Source organism: Giraffa tippelskirchi, chromosome 1, assembly GCF_054371585.1.
Source record: "Giraffa tippelskirchi isolate mGirTip1 chromosome 1, T2T-mGirTip1v1.2.pri, whole genome shotgun sequence".
NCBI lineage: Eukaryota > Metazoa > Chordata > Mammalia > Artiodactyla > Giraffidae > Giraffa > Giraffa tippelskirchi.
In genome coordinates, this window is record NC_137275.1 from 149,442,047 (window position 1) to 149,458,989 (window position 16,943).

At 41.9% G+C, this 16,943-nt stretch overlaps 1 protein-coding gene and 1 non-coding gene across 5 annotated transcripts in view; both read left to right on the forward strand.

The window, feature by feature from the left end:
- Positions 1-16,943, forward strand: part of NFIB (nuclear factor I B) — a 465,570-nt gene that overhangs the window by 89,552 nt on the left and 359,075 nt on the right. The gene's annotated exons all lie outside the window — the stretch shown is intronic.
- On the forward strand, positions 10,935-11,006 carry TRNAH-GUG (transfer RNA histidin (anticodon GUG)). Its single transcript has one exon. It is a non-coding gene; the product is annotated as a tRNA-His (tRNA).

A 16,943-nucleotide genomic window follows, 5' to 3' on the forward strand; every position in this document is an offset into this window, starting at 1 on the left:
GAACCTGGTGGGCTACAGTCTATGAGGTCACAAAGAGTTGGACATGACTGAGCAGGCATGAAACTCAAGGTAATACCCAAGGTTCCCATGAGGATAAAATGAGCTAATTCCTGTGAAATGTTTCATGTGATACCTGCTATATTAATAACAAATTGTAGCTATTTTAAAATAATTATTCATGGGAAATTGCAGAGAGTGAAGAAGCCCTTCAGTAATTATGAGGGTCATGCATTCATAGATGCTCTCATAAATGTACTGTGTGAAAGATCTGTACTAAATGCATTGTGTATATTTAATGGTCTCTAGGATTCATGTCAACTGCTCCTTATTCCACAAGCAAACCCAGCTAGGAGGTGATTCTGCCCCAGGGCCCATTGAGTCATCAATGAGAGATGTCCTCTCTCTGAGTCGAGTCCATCGTAAACTTCCAGCAACACTTTGTGGTAGGAATAAGGGTTCAGGCCATCACATTAGAAATCAGTCAGGACAGAAAGGGAAAGGATTGGAAGTTACATGCAGCTGGGAATCAATCAGTTAAAAGGTCAGAAAGTAAAGCTCAGTTTTTGATATAGATGGATCCCACATGCTTTGAACTTTAAAATCATTGCATAAGGTTTCACTATAAGCAAGTTTACTATGAAGGGATTTCACCACACAAATAACGAGTACGGGAAGTCAATCAGCATCCTGAACTTTAAAAATGCAATTAAAAGTGGTGCAGACCCACAGAGCCTTGCCAAACCCTGCTTTAAATAACAGTTTAGACAATCACAAACTTCAATTACTTTTGGCAATGTCTTGGTTTTTCATGAGGCACTATAGGTTATTAAATGTCGTAGCTATTTAGCTTGCTAATGAATAGTTTATCCTACATTCAATTAGGCTGGTTTTCCCTCCTTTTTTTTCTTTCTGTCTCTTTTTTTGGTTTATTTCAGCCCACTCAAAGAATTAATGATAATTAAGGGAAAGCTGTCAGGAGGCCAGGTTTTTCATCCAAAATTTCTTATGGCTCTAAGGGTTACCTAGGGTAGAAATCTGGTTTCATCTTGTAAACTTAATATACATCTTCCACATCAGCAGTGGCTACCATAATGATTATAATAGTAAAAATAACTGCAGTTGTATGCTCTGTGTAGCATCTTTCAAGCCACTGTCAATGTTTTACATTTTTCTCTTAATATTTTTGTGTAGTAGACAAGGAGCAGATTTATTATTCCTTTTAAAGTCAATGAGGCAGAGGAGGTTAAATGAATATTCTCAGATTAGAAACTTCATCATGAATAAAGCAGAAAAAAGCATGAACAGGTAACGTAGTGTTCATCCATCAGGCCGTCCAGTTCCCTGGTCTGTCTGTCTGCCTTTCTTGTGATCGAAGAATTGAGATCAGGGCATGCTAATGGTATTTTCCTATATTTCTAATCTCTATATTATTGAGGTCTGATCTGTTGGGTAGGCAGTCCCTTTCTGATCTGTAATGGTGCTTATTTATTTCATAGCCCCACTTCAGGGAGATTATGGCCGCCCAAATTATAGACATTCACAGAGGAGGTCAGAGTTGGACAAAGATCTATATGGCATTCAACATAAGTGTACTTGTGAAATTTATTTCAGGAAATGCAAACTTAAGCTCATCGATAGCAAAACACCCAAACTTAAGGAAAAGAGGCCAATTTAAAAGGTCTTAAATGTTTAGTACCTCATTCTGCAGCTCTAAATGGAGACCGAACTTTAGAGTTCCAATCCACACCCAAGCCAACTAATTTTTTAATCTAGTCAGCCTATGCTCTGTCCTAGGCACTAAGGTTAAGTGTGGGGGAGAGAGAAAGATGAGTAAGATATAGGCCACACCTTGGCAGAGATGTGTCATGGATTTGCCCCAGCCCCACACTGACTGGGGTCAAGTATCTTGTATGTATGAGAGCTCAGTCACTATAAGAGCAAGTATTGTTATGTTAAAATCTTTTAGAGTAGGGCTATCTTGTAATAATATTGATGCCTTAATGTGATAATTTTTTGTGTATTTAACATGGTTCAGGGTCTATGCAAATATTTTACTGCATTATCATTTAACATACATAACAATTTAGGTCAGTACATACAATTTAATCCATACAACAGTAAGTAGTAAATACTGTTTTGTTTTTGTTTTTTAATTAAAGTATAATTGATTTGCATTATTAGATTAACTTCGTATGTATAACATAGTGATTCAGTAGTATTACAGATTAGACTCCATTAAAAGTTATTACAAGAAAAGAAAAGAGCAACTTATCATTGCCACCGTAAGGAACAGATCTAGAGAAAGAGGCCCAGCTGGTGAGCCAGGGCCCTGAGCTTTCTTTGTGGAGGGGTTTTGAGGAATGACTCTTGGCTCCTACTTGTCTAAACTATCCCTTCTTCCACCAACTCCTACCCCAAAGCTCTTTTCCTTCCATCCCCCCACTTACCTCCTGACTAAATTGGTCCCAATATTGGCTTCTTTGGGCAGAAGGGACAATGTGACAGCCTGAAACCGGGGCAAGCAGTCTCCACTTTGTGGGCCTTCTTGGTTCTGATGCTGTTTATGCCTCCCTCATTCTCACTATGTGTCTTGGGCACTACGTGTCCCCATCTCTGGGGTTGAAACTGCCCGTTCCAACAGACCCTCAGGCATTCTTCCTTCTGGTATCTGACAAGCCACTTATCAGAATCAGAGTCCAGTTGATAAACCTCAGCCACTTCTGGGTCCTGGCATACCTCCACTCTTCTGACACCCCCTCATCCTGATCTGAAGCTCAGACAGGCTCCCTCCCATGTCTGGTCTGACTCAAACATATCTAATAATTATTAAGCACTGACTAGAAAAGGTAGAGGAACCACAGATCAAATTGCCAACATCCGCTGGATCATCGAAAAAGCAAGAGAGTTCCAGAAAAACATCTATTTCTGCTTTATTGACTATGCCAAAACCTTTGACTGTGTGGATCACAATAAACTGTGGAAAATTCTGAAAGAGATGGGAATACCAGACCATCTGACCTGTCTCTTGAGAAACCTGTATGCAGGTCAGGAAGCAACAGTTAGAACTGGACATGGAACAATGAACTCGTTCCAAATAGGAAAAGGGGTACGTCAAGGCTGTATATTGTCACCCTGCTTATTTAACTTCTATGCAAAGTACATCATGAGAAACACTGGGCTGGAAGAAGCACAAGCTGGAATCAAGATTGCCGGGAGAAATATCAATAACCTCAGATATGCAGATGACACCACCCTTATGGCAGAAAGTGAAGAAGAACTAAAGAGCCTCTGGATGAAAGTGAAAGAGGAGAGTGAAAAAGTTGGCTTAAAGCTCAACGTTCAGAAAACTAAGATCATGGCATCTGGTCCCATCACTTCATGGGAAATAGATGGGGAAATAGTGGAAACAGTGTCAGACTTTATTTTTTTGGGCTCCAAAGTCAATGCTGATGGTGATTGCAGCCATGAAATTAAAAGATGGTTACTCCTTGGAAGGAAGGTTATGACCAACCTAGATAGCACATATAAAAGCAGAGATGTTACTTTGCCAACAAAGGTCCATCTAGTCAAGGCTATGGTTTTTCCAGTGGTCATGTGTGGATGTGAGAGTTGGACGGTGAAGAAAGCTGAGCGCCGAAGAATTGATGCTTTTGAACTGTGGTGTTGGAGAAGACTCTTGAGAGTCCCTTGGACTGCAAGAAGATCCAACCAGTCCATCCTAAAGGAGATCAGTCCTGGTTGTTCATTGGAAAGACTGATGTTGAAGCTGAAACTCCAATACTTTGTCCACCTCATGCGAAGAGTTGACTCATTGGAAAAGACCCTAATGCTGGGAAGGATTGGGGGCAGGAGGAGAAAGGGACGACAGAGGATGAGATGGTTGGATGGCATCACCGACTCAATGGATATGGGTTTGGGTAAACTCTGGGAGTTGGTGATGGACAGGGAGGCCTAGCGTGCTGCGATTCATGGGGTCGCAAAGAGTCGGACATGACTGAGCGACTGAACTGAACTGATATACCCAGTTCTCTTTCAAAGCACAATGCGAGTTTATTTAATCCTCGCTATAAACCTATAAAGTAGATATTATTATTATCTATTATTATTATTCTCATCAGGCTTCCCTCATGGCTCAGATGGTAAAGAATTCACCTGCAATGCGGGAGACCTGGGTTCAATCCCTGGGTTGGGAAGATCCCCTGGAGGAGGGCATGGCAACCCATTCCAGTATTCTTGCCTGGAGAATCCCCGTGGACAGAGGAGCCCGGTGGGCTACAGTCTCTGGGGGTGCAAAGATTTGGACATGACTGAATGACTAAGCATAGCTCATTATTATCACCATCCGCTTTTGATGAAGGAAACTTCTGCACAGATAGATTAAATCATTTCCAAAGCTGTCAGCCCCAGAATCTTTAGCAGCCTATGTTGAAGTTTCTTTAAGAAAAATAGCTCCACAGTGATTGATTAGAACCCTCATGGCCATAAATCCAGAATGCTAACTGGTCCCCATCCTGCCAACACTTCTTTTCCTTAAAACCTCAAGTTCCTAATATGATAGGAAAAGAAAATCTGATTGTGGGTATGCCCTGGCTCTCCACTTTTAGGCAATCCCATTCTCAACCCTCCCTCTTCCTCAGGGGGTCCTGTTGCCACCACTTTCCCTAATTTTCTGCTGCCCCAGGCCTTCAGCTGTTCATATGATCACTAGTGGCTCAGCCCCCTTCATAAGGTTTCCAAACAGAGGCCTGGCCCACCAGATCGTAAAGGTTAGGCCCACGTATTCCAGAGGGCTGTGTCAGATGAGGAATTCTATTAGAAAGCTTTGCATCTGGAGTTTTCTAATAGTGCCTTCAGGCAAAAAAAATTAAAATTAAACCAACAACCCCTCCTTCCTCTCCTTCCCCGCCCCCACCCCCCCATTCCTGCTTTCCCCACAGCAAGATTTCTGACTTGGTTAAATCAAATTCATTAATAAGCAAGGGGGAAAAGCACTGCAGGCAGTTTACCCTTCAAAATGTAAACTGTTAAAACATTTTGTGGTTACAAGCATTATGAAAAAGAATGCATTTTCTCTTGTGTTTTGTGATATCTCATAATCAAAGATTTTCTGATACATGCAAGGAACACGATGGAGATGGTCACATGTAAGGTCATTTGACTTTCAGCATTCTTTACAGTAATGGTAACATGCTTGAAAGTTTAAAATCGGCAGCTACAATTTACCTGGTCTTCCTCTGCTGTCAGCCACTGTTTTTTTCCCCCTGAGAATGTTCTCAGGGTTGGTACGAGCCATCTTTGTTTCTCTTATAGATTCCAAATGCCCTCGCGTATGTGTACCCAGTTTTTTCAGCTTTCTCCTCCCTCCCTTCCTCCCCGCTCCTCCTCTCTCTCTCACACATACACACACACAGACACACAAACCCTGTTCCCTGGTATGGGGCTGAAGTTGCAGAAAGAACCCAAGAAAAAAAGTGGTTTTAAGGTCCCTATAAGGTCACAGCTGGTTGGGGCCTGACTGGAAACGGGGCTTGGGAGGGGAGGGGACAGAGGGGACTTCTTTGCAGGGGGTTCCCAACCTGTCTTTGTCTGAAAACTGGGCACTGGGCCAGTCCCAACCCAGCGGATTGCCTGGCCTCCAGCCCAGTGATGGATCTGACTGTCATTTCCCTACCCCCGGTGAGGGAGGAGGCAAGCTAAGAAGAGGGGTGAGGAGGAGAAAAACAGAGCTGAGTCTGGGAAAAAGGTAGGAGGGGCGACACTGGAGGAAGGACTCAGCTGGGGAGGTGGAGGCCTCCCCCAGTCCCAGGGCCTCTTGTCAGTCCCCGCTCCCCTGTTAGAATCCATTATGAAAAATCAGGTAAAGTAACGACTCCATCAGAAAGAGCATCTTGTGTTCAGGCAGTGAGAGGAAAGGCAGGAAGGCTGTTGCTCCGTCATTTCTAACAAGGAGACAACGCTGGTTAAAATCTTATTTTCTTATTTAAAAGTCTTATTTTTAAGAACTTCTTGAAAAGGGAAGCCTGCAGTCTTCTTCTTTGGAAATGAAACCTGTAGCTAAATGCTCCTCACCAGCAAGAAATTCTTCTTTACACACAACTTAAATCAAAAGACCAACCCCTCTGTATTTAAAATATGTTACCATGGGCAGGGAAATGAGGTTCACGACATTTAGAAGCTGACAAAAAAGATAGCTTCTGTGAACTTAAGGAAAACAGTATAGTTATAAGGACTCATCTGTTTTGATTGATTTCTTCCTTTCAGAATCTTTATACTTGGATACTCTTTGTGAGGGCTTCCCAGATGGCTCAGTGGTAGAGAATCAGCTTGTCAATGCAGGAGATGCGGGTTGAATCCTTAGGTTGGGAAGTTTCTCTGGAGTAGGAAATGGCAACCCACTCCAGTATTCTTGCCTGGAAAATCCCATGGACAGAGGAGCTTGGTGGGCTACAGTCCATGAGGTCATAAATAGTCGGATATGACTTAGTGACTAAGCACAGATTGTTTGTGAATGTATTTCTCTAAATTAAATGCATGTTTGCATTCGAAGTGTGAACAATCTGACAGCTCCTCTAGACCAATTCCCCTCACCTTACTGATGAGAATATAGAGATCCAGAGAGGTCCAGTGACTAGCGCAAGGTCACACAGGTAGAAGGACTGGAGAAAGGACATGAGACAAAGCAGGCCCTCTCACTCTCGCTCTTTCACTCTGGTTCTCCACCAAGAAAGCCTTCCCTGGCTTTCTCTACTTCAGTCTAATTTTAGCTAACTTTAAGCAATATATGTGTGTGTGTGTGTGTATGTGTGTGTGTATTCCTTTTCATGACATCACCTTATATATTCTATCTTGTTATTTATCTGTCATTCACCTGTATCTGTCTCACTAAACAGAACTGCATGAAATAGTGATACATGTCTCTCCTATTCTCTCTTGAATCTTTAAGATTCAGAAAAATAACTGAACTATAACTGGTCCCCAACCAGAGTTTGTGGGAGATCTGTTAGTGGGAGGGTGATAATAACATGAATGCTGACACAGTAAAGGCATCAATAAATTACAAAGGAGTTGAAAAGGCAGTCAGAAGCTATGTTTTGATCCCATCAATTTACCGCTTTGAGGTGGGTTGTACATATTGGTGTTTATAACAAAAAATCTGAATGTGTATCTCTAATAAGGCAGTGCTGGTCAGGAGGAAAACCTGGTAGTTTTACAAAAGCCCACTCCACTTTAACAGGCGGGAACATTTCGGAGTCTACCACAGACGACTGCCATTGCTAACTAAGAGGAAGCCCGTATACACACCAAAGAGAAGCTCTATGTGGTGAACCCCATTCAGAGGCTGGACCTTGCTCCTGTGTTCAGAAATTTTGCTCTGTAGTCATGTCTGTCTTTAGGTCTGCATCCTCCCAGACTTCCCCAAGCTGCTTTTCCACTAGTACCATGACTGGAAGTCAAGAATGCTGTTCACCCAAGACTTTCAATTCTGACCTGCAGGCATCTATGGCCCAGTGCTCTTCCTGGTGCTTTTGTAGCAGGGCAGGGTTATGTGACCAGTTCTAGCCAATGAGCTTTGAGAAGAGCTTTTAGTTGCTGGTTCCAGACACTGCAGAGCTCTTTCCATTTGTAAAACAGTGAGGAGTGTTCCTGGAAGAAGTTCTTCCTTTAGCCTGAGTCTCTGAGTCAGGAGACACACAGCAGTGAACTTGGAACACCAGCAACAGAAAAACTTTCCTTATTCTAAGCCACTAAGATTTGGGTTTTGTTACCATAGCATAACCTAGCCTGACAGATATAATATGTGAGGTAATCTGAGGGGTGGTAATGCCTGTGACACCATAGTATTGCATCCTTTGAAGGGAAAGATATTCCCTTTTCACATTCCTCCCAGCTATTCAGATGAATTGAGGAGAAGATTGGATTAGAAGCTATTATGTTTTAACAGCTCTCCTACTATTGCCCACCCTCCTTTTTAACTGAGAGCTGAGCTTGGGCTCAGAATATTTGGCCAGAATTTAATTCTATTTTGTTTTCATAGATTATTTTATAATGATCTCTGGGGGAACATGATCCTGTTCGGTTTTTTTTCAATGTTTCAACAACAAAATTTCCTTTGAAAATATACTTATTTAAACAAAATAAAAGAACTACCATCTCTACAGTGTTTACTATGTGACAGGCCTACTCTAAGTTTTGGGCATGTCGTTACCTATTCCATCTTCAGAAGAATTTTATGAAGTAGGTACCATAATGTCTCCACTTTGGAGATGAAACAACTGAGGCACAAAGGTTAAGAAGCAGCCCAAGTTCCCCCATTTAATAAGTGACAGAGCCACAGTTCGGTTCAGCTGCTCAGTTGTGTCCGTCTCTTTCCAACCCCATGGACTGCAGCATGCCAGGCATCCCTGTCCATCACCAACTCCTGGAACTTGCTCAAACGCATGTCCATTGATTCGGTGATGCCATCCAACCATCTCATCCTCTGTCATCCCCTTCTCCTCTTACCTTCAGTCTTTCCCAGCATCAGGGTCTTTTCCAATGAGTCAGTTCTTCGCGTCAGGTGGCCAAAGTATTGGAGCTTCAGCTTCAGCATCAGTCTTTCCAATGAATATTCAGGACTGATTTCCTTCAGGATTGACTGGTTTGATCTCTTTGCAGTCCAAGGAACTCTCAAGAGTCTTCTCCAACACCACAGTTCAAAAGCATCAATTCCTTGACGCTCAGCCTTCTTCATAGTCCAACTCTCACTTCCATACATGACTACTGGAAAACCATAGCTTTAACTAGATGGACCTTTGTCAGCAAAGTGATGTCTCTGCTTTTTAATATGCTGTCTAGGTTTCTCATAGCTATTCTTCTAAGAAGCAAGCGTCTTTTGATTTCATGGCTCCAGTCACCATCTGCAGTGATTTTGGAGCAAAAGAAAACAAAGTCTGTCACTGTTTCCATTGTTTCCCCATCTATTTGCCATGAAGTGATGGGACCAGATGCCATGATCTTAGCTTTTTGAATGTTGAGTTTTAAGTCAGCTTTTTCACTCTCCTCTTTCACCTTCATCAAGAGGCTCTTTAGTTCCTCCTCACTTTTTGCCATAAGGGTGGTGTCATCTGCATATATGAGGTTATTGATATTTCTCCCGGCAATCTTGATTCGAGCTTGTGCTTCATCCAGCCTGGGGTTTCCCTTGATGTGCTCTGCATATAAGTTAAATAAGCAGGGTGACAGTAGCAACCTTGACGTACTCCTTTCCCAATTTGGAACCAGTCCATTATTCCGTGTCCAGTTCTAACTGTTGCTTTTTGATCTGCATACAAACTTTAGAAAATCTGTTTCCACAATTTGTACTCTGAGAGTTGATTTAAATTAAAACAAAAACAAAAACAGAGCTGTCCCTTTTGCTCTGTTGGCGTGTGCCCATAGCAAAGAATGGAACAGGAAAGATGGTGTTTCAGGAACCTCCTTTTGGCCTGCAAGGAGACGTGTTCTGCACCCTGCCACAGAGTGACCTTTGACCAGATTCATCCACCTGTATTCCTGTTCAGGCCAGAGAGCAGTGCCTTTCTTATTATACAAGGCTCAGGGACTCAGGGCGGTACTTTCGTGACCATGGAAGGAAAATGGACTTGTGAGAGCTTGAAGGGAGATAGAAGGGACTATGGTCTTCCCAGGTGATGCCAGTAGTAAAGAACCCACCTGCCAATTCAGGAGACATAAGAGACTCAGGTTGGATCCCTGGGTTGGGAAGATTCCCTGAAAGAGTGGAGCAACCCACTCCAGTATTCTTGCCTGGAGAATCCCATGGACAGAGGAGCCTGGCTGGCTACGGTCCATAATGTTGCAGAGCTGGACACAACTGAAAAGACTAGCATGCACGTGTGCAGAAGGTGCTATAGGTGATCAGAGGGGAGGGAGGGAGTGACCATTTGTGTCTGAAGCATTTATCTGCAGAAATACCCCTTTTTCAGAAGCACTGGGTTTCTTGGCACCCACTCAACAGACGAATTCAATTCTTGCCACCCTATATACACTGCCAGCTACCCTAGCTGCTCTTGGCCTCTCCATTCAGAAGGCTTAAAGGAGAAACCCCATAACACTCCAGTGATTAGAAAGAGGGTTTTGATGTGTTTTCTCTTATGGTTTTCAACCTTTGGGGAATATCTGGTCCAGACTACTTTAATTTTTAAAACAAAGAAATTTCTTAAAAATGCCTCGTTGAATCTTACTTAGCATGGAGCTCTCCAGTTTCTTTGGGTGGAAGAAATTAGGAAGCTAATGTTATTAGGAAGCTGTTTTGTTTTTTTTTTTTTTTTTGCATTATTGTGACTTCAAGACCTAAATATCCCAGAAAAAAAAAAAAATCTTTAGGGATCAATGGATTTGAAAGAAGGCCTTTCCTTTATCAGAGCGTGCTCGCCCTGGCTTCTTCTAACAGGAAGAGCAAGCCTTCCTGACTCACTCAGGTCCTCAGTCCCTTTTGTTCTTGCCATATTTTTTTTATATCTCTGCTGCCTAAGCATATGGAAAGAAAGCTCGTGGTGGAGAAACCACAAAAGAGGCTCAGATTCATATGTCATTTAATGCAATGTAATTGGCGGTGGCGGTTGAGGGTGGGAAATCTGTCTTCATAATTGGTTAAAAGTAGGAAGCATGAGTCAACAGGCTGGGTTCTCGCAGTCTGGTTACTTTGATTATCATTTCCTGACAGTGAGTCCAGTGAATCTTATATAATACAATTTCACTCATCAGCCAAGGAGATAATATTCATTTCACGTTCAATCACTTCGTTATTGTTCCTTTCAATAATGGGAGATTACTGAAACCTCTTTGCCGGTGTTAAGGAAATATATGTATTTAGGCAATAGATGGCAGTGTTTCCACAAATTTTAATATTGCAATGGCTCTTAAAGGCAGCCTGGTGCTCAGCTCCCCTGTAGCTTGCCGTGATCGTATAGTGGTTAGTACTCTGCGTTGTGGCCGCAGCAACCTCGGTTCGAATCCGAGTCACGGCAGGAGGGGAGAGAACTTTTGGAAGAGAATAGCACAGGTCCCAAGCTGAAGTCCATCCAATAAAATTTTGCAACTAGACATAGAATAAATAATAAAAATCAATAGAACAGAAACCGCTGCAAAGATTTTAAACTTTAGAAAGATGACATATGCAGAGTGTCTTTATCAATGCACTAACCCTGTTGTGTGTGGGTTTTTTTATTTGCCTTGACGGATAATATGATAAGACTGGAGTGTAGTGGGCATGTAATTATTATTAATTACAACTACTTAAGCTCTGCTTTGAGCAGACTCGTCAAGTCTGCTTGCTTTTGAGCCTTGCCAGGGCTGTACAGTAATAACAACCCTGAATTATTTGGAAAGATATCAGCGGTAGATGTGGAAATCCTGTTTAACCAGGCATGAATTGTTGTTAGGAGATTTTTTTTTTTTCAGGATGACAGAGAGAAAATGAACTGTCCCTTATCAGTAATTGCAGGAAACATTTTGTTTCTATGATATGAACTGGCTGTAATTTAACTTTCCTGCCTCATTGGATAATGTAAGGAGCCAGTTGTTGCTCAAAATGAGATTCTCTGAAGTGGGCATTTGGGTCTGATAAAGGGCATATTCTAAGTAGACAATGGGGCTCAAGCAATAAATAATGTCCATATATGGTGAAACTTTTTTAATGACATTTTCCAAAAGACTGGGGTTTGTATTATAAATGGCTAAATGTTGAATTAATGTGAGTAACACAGCTTTAATGAGTCCTTTTCCAGGATTTAAAAACATGAACAATACAGCCTGAAAATGTCAAATGTAAGTATGTTATAATGAAGTTTACTGCTCACTAGAAGGTATTTTTTAAAGCCTTTAGCCTCTGTTTCATGGATGGCCTGTCAAAAACTCATGTTTGTTATTTATGTAACACTAAAAAGGATTTCAAATAAAAGTGTATGCTCAGGGTAGGCACAGATTCTATTTAGTTCTTTCAGAATCAGTGAATTCTTAGAAATAAGATTCTAGAAAAATTGCAATAAATACCGCCTGTCTCTTCCAAAACAAACAAACAAAAAAGAAGTTTCTATCTGATTTTGGACCTAGATTGACCACAGCTTCCCAGGTGGTGAGAGTGGTAAAGAACCTGCCTGCTAGTGAAGGAGACATAAGAGATGAGGGTTTGATCTCTTGGTCAGGAAGATCCCCTGGGGTAGGGCATAGCAACCCACTCCAGTATTCTGACCTGGAGAATCCCATGGACAGAGGAGCCTGGCAGGCTACAATGCACAAGGTGGTAAAGAGTCAGACACAACTGAAGTGACTTAGCATACACACATAGGTTGATAAGCCTCAGAATGTAATGTACTAAAAAATGTGTTTATTGTTTCCTCCCAGACTCACTTTCAAAACCGTTTTATACTCTGAATCTCTTGTTTCTGTGATGTATTCTCTTGCCCAACCCCACCCCACCCCACCCCTCAGGCCCATATTTCTCAGGAATCCTGCCTCCCCATCTCCAAAGGGTCAAGCCTGGCCTCTGCTTCAAGTCTGAATGACCTTCTCAGATGGCTGGCACTAATAATGTTTCTAAGAAGACTGTTGAATTGCAATTGTTGTTTAATTTAAAACACTTTAAAAAAATAAAAAATAAGCCCAAGCCAAGGTTATTTGTGTTCTGCTAGGAGACTGAAAATGCAATGAATTAATCATTTGAGGAAGGAGATTGTGTCAGCCAGGATTCAGTGGTTGCAAGTGACAGAAACACAACATGTACTGATTTAAAGAGAGGCATGGATCTAGGCGCAGGAACAATGGGAACCAGGCTATTAAAGATGATCAAGACACACTCTCTCCATCTCATCCTATAGCTGTTTCAGCATGTCATCTTTATTCTCTCAAACTAACTTCTACATGGCAGAAAGTGTGGCAGCTGACAGCAAAACCTAATTTTTATACTTACAGCATTGCTGTCTGCAGGAGAGTCCCTGAGTGCCGGTACACAAAAGTCCCGGGGAAAGATCTGATTGGCTTAGTTTGGGTCAGGTGTCCATTACTGGACCAATCAGCCACGTCCACAGGGATAGAGTGATATAGCACAAAAACTGCCCTTCCCTTGGTGTTAAGGCCAGTCCCAAAGTGAGGAAATTGCCAGCCCTGGAGCCACCACGGCACTATTTTCCCATTGTATTACTTGATTCACCATTTGGTGGCTGTCTAATCCAACAAACTCATGAGTTCAGTTCCCAAACTATTAACGTCTCTACTGACTTGTGAAAAAAGAAAAGCAGTTGGGGAGTGGAGGGTGTCAGACTTTCTGGACTCATTTTGGAGCTTAAGGACATAGTTGGAGGAACTGCTTGAACAAGAGAGCATTTTATGTTCTCTCTCCTCTGTGTCCACCAAAGGGGCCTTCTTGCCCCGGCTGACTGCTTTCCCACCTTGGCTGGGCGAGAGCGTGAAGTCTTCTGAGTCTTCTGACAAAAATCCCCTTGAACTTGGGCAAGTTACCTAAGTACTCAGAGTAAAATAAATGAATGAAGAGGGGGCAGTTCATGCAGGAATTAAAAGAATAATGTACAAACAAATAAAAAACACATAGTACTGAGGCTTGTAATACAAATTCAACACTGGCATGTAGTAGGGTGGTAACAAATAATATTTATTCTTATTCATTCAAGGTGCTTGGTGCCCTCCTCCATCAACTTCCATTGGTAGAAACTCTAGAGTGAGATCTCCATTAGGAAACAGAGTCCTTGCCATGGTTTCAGAAATTTTAAAGTGATAATACAGACTCTGAACCAGGGATAGCCCAAGTCAGAATCCACTAAGTGACCAGATCTTTATTCAAGTTTACCATCCTGGTTCACTCCTCTTCACATGTTACCATGATTGCAGATCATAAATATCAGGGCTTGTTTTCATCAACAGAGAGTTTGCTGACACTGGGTTTCCTATCTTGCTCTCTTGCTCATGTTAAAATAAATTGAATTTTAGTTCTAAAACCCATATCAAATTGGTTTTTCAGAAATGTTAAAGGCTGAGTGATCATAAGAAATTCTAATTTTTAATTATATTAACTTCAAGACAATATCTGCTTTTAGTTTTTTAAAAAGCATTTTACAAATATCTCAACAGACCCCATTGTTGCTTCCATGCTCACATTGTCTGCATTTTATACCAAAGCCTATACCTGCTGGAGAAGGGCACGGCAACCCACTCTAGTATTCTTGCCTGGAGAATCCCTTGGACAGAGGAGCCTGGTGGGCTACAGTCCATAGGACTGTAAAGAGTCAGACACAACTGAAGCAACTTAGCAGGCAGGCATACCTGCTGATGTAGAGTAACTCTGACCTAATCTTTCAAAAAATATCTCTCAAAAATGTCAACTATATGACCAGTGCAAGTTCGATGCATGAAGCAGGGCACGCAAAGCTGGTGCTCTGGGACAACCCAGAGAGATAGGGTGGGGACAGAGGAGGGAGGAGGGTGTTCAGGATGGGGAGACACATGTGTGCCCATGAATGATTCATGTCGATCTATGGCAGAAACCACCACAATATTGTAATTAGCCTCTAATTAAAAAAAAAATTAACTAAAAAAAAAAAGTCAGCTATAAAGGATTACAGGGCAAAGGTAAGTCATTCACAAACTAGAGTCCCTGACAACTTTTTAACTTTATGGATAAAATATTACACTCTAACAGAATCCTTGTTTGGATCACATGGTTTTGGCAGCTATAGTTTTCACCAATCAATGACAGTGTTATTGCCTTGTTGTGGTTCAGTCCTTAAGTCGTGTCCCTCTCTTTGTGACCTCATGGACTAGAGCATGCCAAGCTTTCCTGTCCTTCATTATCTCCTGAGTTTGTGCAAACTCATCCATTGAGTCGGTGATGCTATCCAGCTATCTCATGTCCTGCTGCTCCCTTCTCCTTTTGCCCTCAGTCTTTCCCAGCATCACGGTCTTTTCCAATGAGTTGGCTCTTTGCATCAGGTGGCCAAAGTATTGGAACTTCAGCTTCAGCAGCAGTCCTTCCAATGAATATTCAGGGGTGATTTCCTTTAGGACTGACTGGTTTGATCTTCTTGCAGTCCAAGGGACTCTCAAGAGTCTTCTCCAGGACCACAATTTAAAAGCATCAAATCTTTGGCACTCAGCTTTCTTTATGGACCAACAGTCACATCTGTACATGACTACTGGGAAAAACCATAGCTTTTATTCAAATTGTGAAATGATTTTGCTCACTGAAAAGTTGGGAAAATTCCTTGTACTTCTTTTCTTGGGCATCAACTAAAATAGCAAGAGGAAGTGTTAATTCTCTGTATAAGCTATCTATGTCCCTCATGTTGGTGTATCTCTATAGTGGCCTATGGAGTTTGTTCAAATAAAATATTTTACCTGTGTGACTGTAGTTGAGTAACTGAAAATTCAAAACTACATATGCTTGCTTTATTACCATAAGCTTATGGCTTTAGCTGAATGCCTCTTTCTTGCTCTCTACAATATAGTAGGCCAGACTGATCTTTTTTTGTTCAGACCCTATCTTCTTGATCTCTACCACTAACTTGTTGAATTGAAGAGAGTTTATATTCCAGTCTTTTTGATTCCATACTTTAGTGAGTGTCCGTAAATACAACAAATTTTCATTTTCTGATCAAGTCATTAATTGAAGTCTCCAATAAATGGGCTTGACCTCTATCTAGTTCCTGATTATAAAGAAAGTAGTTTGTTTTGTGAAATAAAAATACACTAACTTATAGAAAATGATTTCTTAGAACCAAATCGAAATAGATGGAATTCACTTTCAGAGAGTCTTGCAGGGCTAGGGTGTGACTGCCATCTCCTCTGTGGGGGCAGGAAGTCTTAAGACCCAACTCATTGGAACAGCAGTGTCCCCAAGAGTGGCAGCTGGTGGTAACTTACAGAAAGAGATTACTTATCCACCACCAGCTGCTGCAACTTCATCCATAGGATCCGGACACAGAGAGTTGATGTGCGAGCTGTTTCTGGTCTCTCTAGCTCAGCCAGTAGGAAGTATGAGACACCTTTCCAGTGCCCCTGTCTGTCCTAAGGTGTTGTGACTTATCTCATTCATGTCACCCTGAAAAGCTGAAGATCTGTGGCCAGGCATGGAAATGTGAGCCTTATGGGAGCTGACTCGTGAAAGAAAATTCCCACAAAAGCTGAATCAGAGAGAAAGTTTTTCTGGGCAGGTGGGGATTCAAATCCCACTGCTGCTGCTCTGAGAGTTTGACTTTGCACCTGACCTCTCTGTGCTCCAGTTGATTAGCAGGGGGGAATATGAGGGGGCAGAGAATGCAATGCATATCTAGTGTGACTCCTGGTGATGATGACAGTGTTTCCTTCCATCGCTTCCCAGGAATGCAGTTTTTGTTCTCTGTTGTTTTTTTGAACTTAACAGCATTCAAAAGTCAGCCCCCGAAAGCAAACCGAAAAACATGCCTTGGATGCGAACTCTGATTGTCAGAAGTTTTAACAAACTCATGTCTTCACCTAAGCCCTGGCTTTTGATTTCAAGTCACATTGCCATCAGAAAAATGAACTCTTTGTTTTCCAGCCTGTTTGATAACGAGCAAAGAGATTTGCAGAGAGGTCACCGTCAAGTGACTCCAATATAAACATGAGTTGTCACTAGATGGCGCTGCTCGTCGTTATTCATCAGAGACAAGGAACTCTTTTTCTTTCTTTTTTTTCCTCTCCGTGGATTCCTGGCCCAGAGTGTCTGCAACTGGGATCCTAATCATGCCAGAACTCTTCTGTTCTCTGAAGGGAGGTTCTATTTTCAACATATTATCATCAAGATCTGAGGACCAAACAGACTCCACCTACAATCTGGGGGAATTACCTCAACAGTGTTGCCTTTATCCAGAGGTGATTTTAAAAGAATATATTGTATTTGGATGTCAACGTTCAAAGGCTCCGAGGCAGAAAATTCC